This window comes from Semicossyphus pulcher, unplaced genomic scaffold, assembly GCF_022749685.1.
Source record: "Semicossyphus pulcher isolate SPU_LCO1_2020_fin unplaced genomic scaffold, fSemPul1.0.p SCAF_5, whole genome shotgun sequence".
NCBI classification, from domain to species: Eukaryota; Metazoa; Chordata; class Actinopteri; order Labriformes; family Labridae; genus Semicossyphus; species Semicossyphus pulcher.
In genome coordinates, this window is record NW_027211726.1 from 10,038,847 (window position 1) to 10,051,574 (window position 12,728).

At 41.0% G+C, this 12,728-nt stretch overlaps 1 pseudogene; it reads right to left on the minus strand.

The window, feature by feature from the left end:
• Positions 1-475: 475 nt before the first annotated feature.
• Positions 476-594, minus strand: LOC138609556 (5S ribosomal RNA; annotated as a pseudogene).
• Positions 595-12,728: the final 12,134 nt, after the last annotated feature.

The window sequence follows — 12,728 nt, forward strand, 5'->3', positions numbered from 1 at the left end:
GTGCAACATGAATGCAACTACTGTAGGACTCATCAAGTTTTAAGAATGTAACTGTAACTGGGATTACTCAATTAGTGGATACATGGAGTGTCCTTCAAAATAAAAGGGCACACATCTGCGACCCACTGAAAACAGCTCTGCGACCCACTTTTGGGTCCCGACCCACCACTTGAGAACAACCGATTTAGAGAGAGACCCAACATGAATCACCATATGCAGTAAAAACTGGCCTTCCCAAGAGTCCTTGCGTCCGTTTATTTTTAAAAGTTTAGTAAAACTAGCTTCTAATTATTTACGATGCCTCTTCAAACAATTCCTTTCTTGTTAGATCGTTCAGTGTTTGCTAAGCATTGACTTATTTTTTGGTGGCCAGTGCATAGGAGTCTCTTTTTTCCTCTTTTTTATCAAGCCCTTATTTAGACAGGTAATCTCATTGAGACACGTGGTCTCATTCTCAGATGAGACAACAGCAACAAGCTTATAGCACCTGGTATTCCCAGGCGGTCTCCTGTCCGGGTACTAACCAGGCCCAACCATGCTTAGCTTCCGAGATTGAACGAGATCGGGCGTGTGCAGGGTGGTATGGCTGTAAGAGTCTGGATTGCTGTTGGCTTTTCCCAACAGAGAAGATGGTGGGTCTAAGTGATGTAAAGACCAATTGTTTTAAGTTACCCAGTTCGTTTCAATCACCTATGAGTGTGCTACGTTTCCCAATGTCCTTTAGCTTTGGTCTTAACAATAAACAACTCTCTTTGGATCACTAACATTGAAGCTCATTCTATACTAAACAAAATAGTTAACTAGCCTATGTAGCAGCTAATTACTGTGTAGCTTAGATAACTCGTTTTCCAACACCTCGCCTTCTCCAGAGCCGCCCTCCCGTCCAAATATGGTCACTTCTGTCTCAAAAAACAACAACATGACAGCGGCTACAGTGTGAACTCAAGGCTTCAAATGGCGGTCGGCGAACAAATGGGTGACATCACAAAGGCTACATTTATTATTCATACAGTCAAAGCGTATATCATGTGGAAACACACATGCATGCTGGGTATGTTTTATCACCTACATAATCACAAATACACACATGTGCACACACTCCTATGGAGAACAAAGCTGGAACATCAGAGTGTCTCCTTCATGCTAACATGAAGCTAATATTCCAGACAGTATCTGCTGCTCTCTGTGGCACAGAGATAACGCTTTGGCCAAACATTAGCATCAACAAGCCAGAGAGGTCATAGCCTCACCTCGGATAACAACTGCAGAAAAATGTTTATCTCTCCCTATCAGCATGTCAGCCACCCTCGCTTCCTCCCCTCCCACCTTGCCCTTATCCACCTCCATCCCACTTTTCTGCCCTCGCCTCCATGACCTCCATGAATGCATGCAGGAAAATTATTCTCAATTCGCCTGAAATGCAGTGGTAAGAATAAAGAAGGGGGGGGGAATCCAATAAAACACCAGAGCAGAGGGAGGAATCCCATTTTCCACCTGCCATTCCCAGTGCTGGCAGGATAATAGCAGGCATCCCGGTGTTGGGATAAGCTGTGATAACAAATAGCTCAATCTGCTCCGTGTCTTCATCTGCTGTTCTATCTCCCTCACACACACAAAGCCACAGAATTATGATGAATGGTGGGAGCAGAGGCCTGTATCTGCTCAGGTACATGAAGAAAACCAGTGAGGTCGTGTGCTTTTTGATTTCAAAGAGCAAAAGACGGGACTGTGGAGAGCGTTTTTAGATGTTAGCGGGGGGACAAATCCACTTGTGTTGGTTTTTAAGATCAGTGATAATGGCCCAGAGTGTGTTCTTAAATTGTCTGCATTAAACATGAGAAGAATTAAGAAAGCAAAGGTCTTTTTTCAGCCCCGTTATGACAGATATAGATCCACTGCCTGGTGCGACGCAGGCTGTTCTCCAGACTATGAGCGGAGTAAACGGTAATAAAATTCTTCTAACAAGGCTTTTTTATTGCCTTCCTACTGTTTTCATCTCATTTCAGACTCTCGCTTCACGCTCCTTAATGGCCCTGGATTTAAATTCACCCTAATGAGATGGAGGGGGAGGGAGAGGAGGGGGGAAAGAAAGGCTGAGAGGAGGAGTTGTGTCTACGCTCACAAAGGGCACTTTGGGTCATTCAGACACATAGGGACTCATCATAAAGAAGTTTATGGGACTTTATTAATTTTGGAACATTGACTGTATGTCGGAAGTTCACTTAACATCTGGATTCAGAAGTCAATGCGGAAGTACCTCATTCTTTCTAATGGCCAGTGGGGGGCGACTCAAGTGGTTGCAAAAATAAATCTAATTGTATGGAACCAAATGAGAAAATTACCGTAATTTTTACTTGCTTGAGTGAGTTAATGGTCTCAATCACTAGATTCAAGTTTCCTTCAAAACAGCATGATGTTAATTTAGTCAATTATGTTCCCACTTAGAGTAAAATCAAAGATAAAGTAGGGTATGCTTTAGGACATGGCTTCCTGTGATTAACAAGTCGCTACAATGGCAGTGTGTCAACCAGGATAGAGACTTAACAATGCAACAATCCAACCTGGACATGTGGTCAGTTCTGGTTCCAAAAAACAAGATGGCGACAGCAAAAATCACACAAATCAATGGGTGACATCCAGGTTTGGGGAGTACAAGTAACGGCGTTACGTAATGCGGATACAAAAAGGCAACTGTATTCAGTTACAGTTACAGAAAAAAAGAGGTAATTAGATTACAGATACATTTATTAAAATGGAAATTACTAGCAGGATTACAATTTTAAAATACATTTTAAAATTAAGAGGATATAATACCAAAGATGCTCTATAAAACCTGGCGTCTCATTTCTGACCCGTCCGTCTGATCAGAATCAGGTTTATTGCCAAGTACGTTTACAAATACAAGGAATTTGTTTTGGTTAACACAGAACTAGAATAAAAATAAGTAAAAGACTTAAATAGAATAAGAACCGATCCAAGATGGCGCCGCAGATGGCTGAGGTGTGTTGATCGTCTCTGATAATACCATGCACCTGCACGTAAACGTTACCACACTACACAGCAAACAAGTCTCACGACACCGCCCCTCAAAGTCACCATCAACAGTCTATGTTTGCCATGGCCTGTGGTGAAAAAAAATACTTTCACTGGGGGGAAATTTCGCCATCATTTTGTCTTCAAGGAGAAAATGGGAGCAACATCGTAGTACAGTGTGAGTCGAGTTGAAAATGCTGTCATTATCCAAGGACTCGACAACTAATTTCAAGAAACATTTACAGGTAAGACCAACCGCTAACGTTAGCTGCACTGAATCTCAGTTAAAAATGTTAGCTAACCTGTCGTCTTCTTCTACTACTACTGAAAATAGTTTGTGACACGGAAAAATTTTATGACAGTTTACTTGATGTTTGAGTGTGAAGTAGTGTGAATTTGGGATTTAGTATTGAAGTAATCCAAAAGTAACACAGACAGCATCATGGTTACCTTTGTGCTAGCATGCTAACTGCTTTATATTATATTTGTAAAAGTCTATATTTTATTTTTCTCGGAAAATCCTACTTATTATACCTTTAAAATTGTGATAGTTGGATTCGGTTACTGATTACATTTTTAACAGGTAATTAGTAACTGCATGGGAATACAGTTTTAAAGTAACCCTCCCAACCCTGGTAACATCACGTTGGCTACTTCTGAAAAGTACGTAAAAAATCTGCCAAGGAGTGCCTTCGGAGTTGAGGTAAAGAGGGACTTCACAGGGAGTATGAATAGATATAATGTAGCCAGGGATCTGCACATATTTACGTTGAAAACCTACTTTTTTCCCCTGTCAAAGTTAAGTTTCTGACCTTTCTAATGTATCATCACTGATCCACATGTCACAAAAACATCTGTCGCAGCAAACGTCAGTGACAAAGTTAATGAAAGCCAAACGGCCGGATCTTCTGTTTAACTTGTGCAGTATTGACAGAGATGTGCGGGGGACTCTGATAGACACGGACACCGAGCATTTGTCATCCATCAACGAGTGAGGACAGCCTGCTGTCATCACCTCATGAGACCCGTCAATTTCATTATTCCTCTCTCTGTCCGTCTCTCGCTCCCTCTGCCCGTCTTTCATCTCATCTTGTGTGAGTGCTGCCGTCTCACACTGATCTGAATATCTGCTGCGGCGTGTTGATGACTTTATATTACGGGGAGAGGGAAAGGTCACAGAGGAGGGGAGACACAAGCACACACAGCAACACAAAGGTCGAGGACAGTCAGTCTTATCGCACGTAGACACAACACTGTACACACAGGCATGTTTGTGCACACATACACACACGTCAATGAAGTGCAGGGGTGTTTGAGGGTGGAAGTAATCTCCCATGAATATTCCATCCCAGCAGCAGCGAGCCATTTTAATTATCAGCCCCTCCCAGGCGCTCTGTGAGGTCTAGCCCAGGTAAATTAGGCTCAGCAAACACCCCGTCTTCAACCACACCAAATTCAATATGATGTCAAATAGAGCACAGCGGTCTCCAACACACACAAAGCATGCACTCTGTTGTGCCAGCTGAACATGCGTGCGTGCGTGTGTGTGTGTATGTGTTAAAAGAGGGAGTGCAAGAGAAAACAGGAACAGACAGTTGCTGGGCATTGTGAATGTGATTCAGACACACACACGCGTCATCTTGTAGATATTTCTTTTAAGGCCATTTATATTAAGGTCAGACATTGTTGCCATGGCGAAACAACTAATCTCATCACATATTAGAGCTCATATTTAATCAGTGCTTTAAACAGTTTCACCTCACATTCACATCATGTACTGTAATCTATAATCCTTGAATGTCTCTATTATGACACAGGTCAAATGTTTTTTATGCAGGCTTTCATTCAGCAACAATCATAGAATAGATATTTCTTTTCTTCTTGAAAACCATCCAAAACATCGGCAAAGTGTAGATAGAGTAGACTAGAGTGATAACCAAGGCTGGAAAACCAACTTAAAGGTTAATTCCCAAAGATTTCAGTTGTGTTCTCTTTGGCGCCACCTTTGGCGATAAACGCTAATTGCGGGAGCACACTTCCGAATTTAACCAGACGTCCATGGTTGGCTCCGGTTGTAAATGGACCGTACTTTTATAGTTTTGCGACCTCTCAAAGCTGCTTTTACACTACATGTCACATTTACCCATTCACACACTGATGGCAGAGGCTGCTACGTAAAGCACCCAACTGTAAGTCTACACACTATGGCTATGCCATCAAGGACACTTCGACATGTAGACTGAGGGAGCTGGGGATTGAACCGTCAACCTTCCGACTCTACCACTGAGCCACAGCCGCCTCGGTAACTCTTGATTTTCCTCGGTGGTGGTCGCTTTCCTTTTAAGAAAAGCTTGCCTTCATCTGAGCGTCAAAATTTTTTCTTTTTCTTTGGATTTTCACTTGTTTTTGAAGTTGTATCTGTAGTCATCCATCTTTTCTTTGTTTGTTCAGCCATAGTAGATTACTGTTTACTCGCAACACTTGCAGAGACCGGAAAAGCAGCCGCTAAGCTCCGCCTACCCTCTCTGGCAGACCAACCACTGCTGGCTGATGGAAAACTGGGCGCTGCTTGTGATTTTTTCCATGAAAGTCGCCACAGACATCCAGTCTGTAATACTGCAAATGCAAAGGCTTTCATCAGTGGGCCATAGGCTCAATCACCATTGTGTGACCATTGATAGTGACTTAACAGACATTTATTTACATGAATATCTTCGGGATTATACCTTTAAAAAACACACACATTATTTCCTCATCCCGTGGAGCCATGTTGTAAAGGGACCCTTTGTCAAAATCTAGTTTGACACCTTCATTATTTCAGGTTATATTTCACTGACATGGTTCATATTCTTAATTACAGGTAAATTAAATTCCACAAACTGACAGCTAATATTGTTCCAGCTTGGGAGTAATGCTTGATTTTTGCGTGTGTTTATTGAAGCTGCCATGTTGACTTTTCTGTGTGCACTGCATGAGAATTAGGAGGCGACAGAGGAGTGGGAAATCCAAATCTGGAAGGTCATGTTTTGTTTTTGTTTTTTTTCGGGGGGGGGGACAAGCTAACTAGCTAACTGTTCTGTGGTGGTCTTCCGAAGTATTTAAATTTGAAACAACGATGGATAAAACTTCAGCAGGAAAGCAGCCTGTTCCTGCCTCACTCTGAGCTCCCTGTTACATCAAAGTGACTCAGCTTGGCATGGGATCAGGTGAGACTCACATGCTCAAGTAAAGATATCTATCATCTCTTATCTCCTTGATGTTTAATCTACCCCAAACCCCCGTCTCCACTCTCCGCCGCGGCCCATGGAACAAAATTGAGTGGAAACAGGCCTTCGCACAAACACAATCCATCTCCTCTGTGAGCCTCCCCGCGCTCTCAGGAGTGATCACACGGCCCCCCTGAGAGCTGCTACCACATTTAGACCCACTAATGATTTGCTCCCTGGTCCTCTCCAGCGCTGCTACACTTCTAATCACAAGGACATCCACTGTCTGATCTGCAGAGACCTGCCTACTTGGCAGTCGATTATCATAATCAGGACAGGTCGTAAGAACGGTATTTAATTAGCCACCCTGAAAAACACATCAGTACACTCAGGGGAAAGACTCTACAGTTCCGCTGGCAAAAGATTTAGCACTGCTTTTAAAAGTTGGAAGCCAGTTTTTCATCTGACATGGAGCCATGCTGAATAACATAATTCTAGGAGGCACAGCTTTGACAAGCTTCAGAGCTTTGAGGGGCCGCTGAAGTCAAAAGTTGTCCAATAAAAGCGACTGACTGATGTCCTGTGAGCTGCCTGTTTTATTTAGGTTTGCAAGATGAGCGGTTAAACCTTGAGCAGAGAAAGCAGCCTTTACGAGAATAATTAACGTGTTGTAATTTTGCAGAGGCACTTGAATTTACCATTCATCATAACTAAGTTAAAGATTTGAGAGGAGCACCCCGAAAAACAAAACAGGAAACAAAGCCTTTATAAAGGAAGCGTTTTGTATTAAACTGAATTAATTTTGACGAGGTTTGACACAAAATAAAAGGCAACTGAGTGTATTTGGAGTTTGAAATACATTTAAATTCTCCAAATACCTTCCAGCATTCATTCCTTTGCCCATTTACTGTATAAACTAATAAACATAATGCATCTATTGCAGCGCATTAGTGTGTCTGCAATGTGTTAAACATACAGCTAAGTTAAGTTTCTTCACCAGACAATAATTTGCATTTTAATCAGCATATAAAATCCAATCATATATTCAACACGATTTGTAATGTGACCTTTGACCACAGCTGCACATACACAATACAAATGCTTTAGATACAGATGGTGATTGTCACACCTTGGGCCGCACATGGGAATGCCAACTGTGTAATGAGTCTGGTGTGATGTTTAATGTGATTAGTTATGCTGGATTTAATATTCTGTATATGATCCATGTTGTGTGCGGGTCTGTGTGTTTGTTTCTTCCTTCCTTTTAATTGTGGCTAAATGTCAATGACTGGAGGGCTCCAGGATGGTTTACCACTTTTCATGACAATTCTCTGCTCTTCTTTCAGTGTTTTTTTTCTGTGAGACAAAAAATATTAATAAATGCTCATTAGCACAATCATCCTTTACACTTCATTTTGATGTTCTCAAAATGTCATTACTGTTGTCGTAGGTGTGAAAAATTGGGAGGTTTTTAGCTGATGAGTAACTGTCATCTCGCATTGACAGTTTGTACTGAAAGGAAGAACTGAAGCAGCATTTGATTTCTATTTTTCTATTTTAGTGCAAATGCTACATCTGAACTCATGTCTGAATCACACAACAGGTGGTTGCTGATGAAGATGTCTAAGGATGGTAATGCTGCAATGATGTTTTATTTGGAGCCTGTAACTTTGAAGCACCTTTGAGGAGTTTTCTTGCTGGATTTGAAACAAACTCATATTAATTCTAAATACTCAATATGAGCTACAAAAGCAACCCAGACCATCAGTAACAACATTATTTTTTAAATAGTTATTTTTAATACCTGAAACCTCTGGCGGGGGGTTGGTGTTACCCCTCAATCCCACAGGATCTGTGTCCGGCGCTTTCCGTCTGTGCCGCGTTTCTGGTCCGTCGACTGCGTGAGCCCTCACCTACAGGAGGCGCGTCTGGTCCGCAGTGCAGCGGAGCACTGGCCCAAGCAGCTGGATTCATAAGATCACAAGATCACGGGAGAACTAAATTATCGCACGAGAATTGAGAAATCACGCGATAACATCAATGTTAACAGAGCAACACACAAACTACATTTCAGTTTGTACATCTGAGGTTGATTATCTGCTCATTTGGAAATCATTCCGTGATTTTTGTGCTTCTACCTTGGAGGAGTACACTACTTAATTAAAAGTGTTCTTTTTTCGAAATTTAAGTGTATTGATCTTAAAATTAACAGAAAAAAACGTGAGTCTGTACCGGTCTGAACATGGTGTTTTATTTTGAAATGACCGGATGCTGTATGCTGCTTTCGTGTGTGACTTCCTGTTTGGAACGATCTGCTCTGTTGAGCTTGACGCGTGCTTGAAGCAGCCTCCGTCAAAAATAGACCTGGCGCGTATCTTTAGGGGGGCAGAACAGAGTCACGCTTCTGGGACACGCCGTAGACGGCCCGCGGTGTGTGCTATGGAATCACTATCATTGACTTGAATGGGTGCGGTCGACTCTGGAGGTCGCGGCGCACACGGAACGCACCAGAGACGGATCCTGTGGAATCAAGGGAACAGACGAAGCGATTAACTGCACGCTGCCTTTGTTGAAATTTTCCAGGGCAAAAATTTTAAGTGAGTGATACATATGTCTGTTAAAGAAAGCAGGATAAGATAAGATTTTTTTTGTTAAAAACCACCATTGCATGTACAGGACAAAATCAGCAAAGAGATAAGAGGTTGTCCACAGGGGGCGCTAAATCAACACAAACCAAACGTTCCTCAGAGGAGCTTTGAGAAGCCAATCTTCAGGAATATGATCGTTTGTCATAAAATAAAAAATGTATTCATTCATTTTGACACAAATTAACCAACAACTGAATGTGCTGCTTAGCTGCTATGAATAAGAGTGAATGGTGTCATGTGTGTGCTGTGTACATATTTACACAGTAAAAACACATTACCGTGCCTATCAGACCATAACCAATCTGCTTATAGCTCCACATATTATTATGCATTAGTGTATTAGGCCACGGTATCTGCTTCTCTGGCTGACATATTAATACCACATGTACGGCCTGTTTGCCTCATTCCTCATACAGGATGGAATGATGAAATGGAAATTATATAGCAGGTGCACGCACATGTGTTAGTCAGCTCAGAAATAGAAACTTGCACAGCAACCATTTTCCTCTGAGGATGTACTGGGAAGCTCAAAATGTAAAAGGTGGTACATGCAAAAAAAAACAACATTTAGAAACACATTAGCTACAGTTTGATATCAGTTAATGTTAGCATTCAACCACGTCCAGGCTAACATCATCATTTGATAGTGTGATAGTGTGAAATGCGTAAGTTCCTTGCCAAGGTAATGATTGCATGCTAACATGAGCGGTTGTGACCAAACTATCCAAATGAGTTAACAAATATATATTTATATATTTATTTATATTAATAGTTGTTGACAGCTAAGTCACACGGGAAAAAAACGTTAGCATTCAACCACTTCCTTGCTAAAATCAGCGTGCGATAGTAGCTTATTACAAGATATGATAAGAAAGGTGAAACTTCCTAGACAATGATGTTAGCTTGAATTTGGTTAAATGCTGACATTAGCTGTTGTCATTGAGCTTTTCTAATTAGTTGTTTAGCTGTTCATCTAATTGTTGATAGCTAAGTCGGCTAATTCAATTCATTCTTAGCTGTTAATAAGCTAACATTATCACTAGCTAGAAGGCTGTGCCTTTCCTACTGTATCTTGCAACACTATCAACTGTATGTCAGCTAGGACGTGGTGGAATGCTAACATGAACTGTTGTGATTTAAATGTCCTAATGAGTTTACAATTATGTTATTTTGATAACAAAAGCTAAGTCACAAATTTTTTTTTTAGCATTCAACCACTTCCTGGCTAACATGAGTGTTTGATAGAAGCATATTACAAGATATGATAGGAAAGGTGAAACTTCCTAGACAATGATTTTAGCTTGAATTTGGTTGAATGCTAACGTTAGCTGTTATCATTGAGCTGTTATAATTAGTTGTTCAGCAGTTCAACTAATAAGTTGTCGATAGTTAAGTTAGCTAATTCAATTAATTCTTAGCTGTTAACAAGCTAACATTACAATTAGCTAGGAGGTTGTGCCTTTCCTACTGTATCTTGTAACACTATCAACTGTATGTAAGCTAGGAAGTGGTGGAATGCTAACATTAGCTGTTGTCTAACAGTAGCTTATAGGTTAACAAATGTGTTGCACTAACTTGATATGTGGCACAATGTCCCTCGACATTTTCACTAATTATTGCTTTCTCAGTTGGTGATTGATGGATTTTTTGTTTTAATAATCTTTCCTCGGACTTCGCAGCACAACATTTCAAATGCTATAATGATGTCATCATCAGAGGAAGATGGCTGCTGTTTGAATAAGGTGAATGTTTCATTGTTTCTCAACAGTAGGAAAAAATAGAAAAGGAAAAATCAGATGTTACAGGTTTAGTTTAATAATATTAATTTCAGTGTGTCTGGCGTCTATTCATTTAAATTCTCTTAGTTTTTGCTTAGTTCCAACTATTTTCAGACGGATACAGAGGAGCGAGAGAAGTAAACACAACCTTGGAAAATAAATTAATCTCTTAAACAGGAGAGAGTGAGTTAGGGAGCGAGAGAGACAGCGAGAGAGACAGCGAGAGAGAAGGCCTTAGTGGAAGTTTATTGTGTGAAAGTGTCTTAAATATTCAGTTTTCAAGTGGGGCATGGGCCTCCATACTCTCTCACTCTCTCTTAGGTTGCTGTTTTGTACGTTTCCTGCATAAATCACTTGAGTGGATACAATTCAACTCAAGTATGTAACATTTGGCATGCAAACAGGAGCAGCCTCTGGTTGTCTGTGAGTGCGCAGGATGCCCGCCTGAAGCAGATCTGCTGTGTTTGTTTGCATGTGTGTGTACCTCCAGCATCTGTGCTTAATGTTCATGAACCCGTTCACACACAGTGCATGTGTGAGAAAGTGTATTTGATTTCTTGCTCGCATGCACACACGAGCCGTGTGTGGCGTGTGTGTGTCCTAAATATCACAGCAGAAAATGCTTGAAAAAGAGATCACCTCTCTGACAGTTTCCCCACGTGGCGAGATGTGTCGTGAGACCCAGATCTGTTAGCGAGGAGACAGATTGCTGCAGCTTCACTTCCCATAATCCCAATGTCAGGTCCTGTATGTTCTCATAGGTATTCTCATATAAAATCTGCTTCCCTTGTCTTCATGGATATATTACCAAGAAGTAAATGTTCATATGTTTCAACATGGAGTAGGTAAAGGGTTGAAAAGAAAGCATTAAATGTGTCAGGTTTTTGTTGCACTTCTGAGGACTTAATAGCAGTTAAGAATCTCATGAGTTATGTCATGGAATTATATGCATCACTTAATGCAGCTGCATTTTAAAACCCATTTATAGAATTAAATGTTGAGTTCATTATTTTTTGAGCTGTGATATGAGGTCACCAATACAAGAAACACGTTCAACCCCGCACTGCTTTCGTAAGAAGTATCCTCCTGCACCTCTCGGATTTAATTTACCACGTGCTGTTTTATTCTTCTTAGTGGTTATAATCATATCTGTAGCTGTGGTGAACTAATTTGAACGAGTCTATTAGCAGTCTTTTAATCCATCTTTAAATAATACTTTTATAATCATTTCATAATTTGCCACTGTCTCTATCCTGCAGTTCCCTCTATCCCACTTTTCGGGGCCATCCGTTCGAGGCAAATGTCCGTTCAAGATGAGTCTGGTTCTAAGTTGTTGCTTATTTTGCTAAGTGCTGCTCACGGTGGATTCATGTTGGGTCTGTGTCTCAATAATATAAAAAAAAGAGTACAGTCGAGACCTGCTGTTTTTGTCAAGTGTCTTGAGATAACTTTGGTTATGATTCGGTGCGATCTAAACACAATTTGATTGATTGATATCTGTGATGTGGCTCGCAAGCAGGCCTCATAGAGCTAGCATGTTTATATTTCATGTTACTAGCTATACAGCTATACATGGGTAAAAGTAAAGAATTAGTAAGTAAAAACACAAAGATTTTCATGTAAAAAAATGTGTTAAGTCACTATCCGTATGAGGCGTGGAAAAAATCCCAAGTGGCGCCCAGTTAGTGACGCCTTTTCCATCAGCCAGCAGTTGTTGGTCTGCCAGAGAGGGTAGGCGGAGCTAAGCGGCTGCTTTTCCGGTCTCTGTGAGTGTTGCAAGTAAACAGTAATCTACTATGGCTGAACAAACAAAGAAAAGATCGATGACTACAGATACAACTTCAAAAATAAGTGAAAATCCAAAGAAAAAGAAACAAACTCGACGCTCAGATGAAGGCAAACAGTCTAAAAAGGAAAGCGACTGTCAGCGAGGAAAATCAAGAGTTACAACCGGAGCCAATCGTGAACGTCACACATGCAGCACAGTCTGGATATCTGGGAAGTGTGCTCCTGCAATTACCGTTTATCACCATAGGTGCCGAAACTACGAGATTATAATTTTA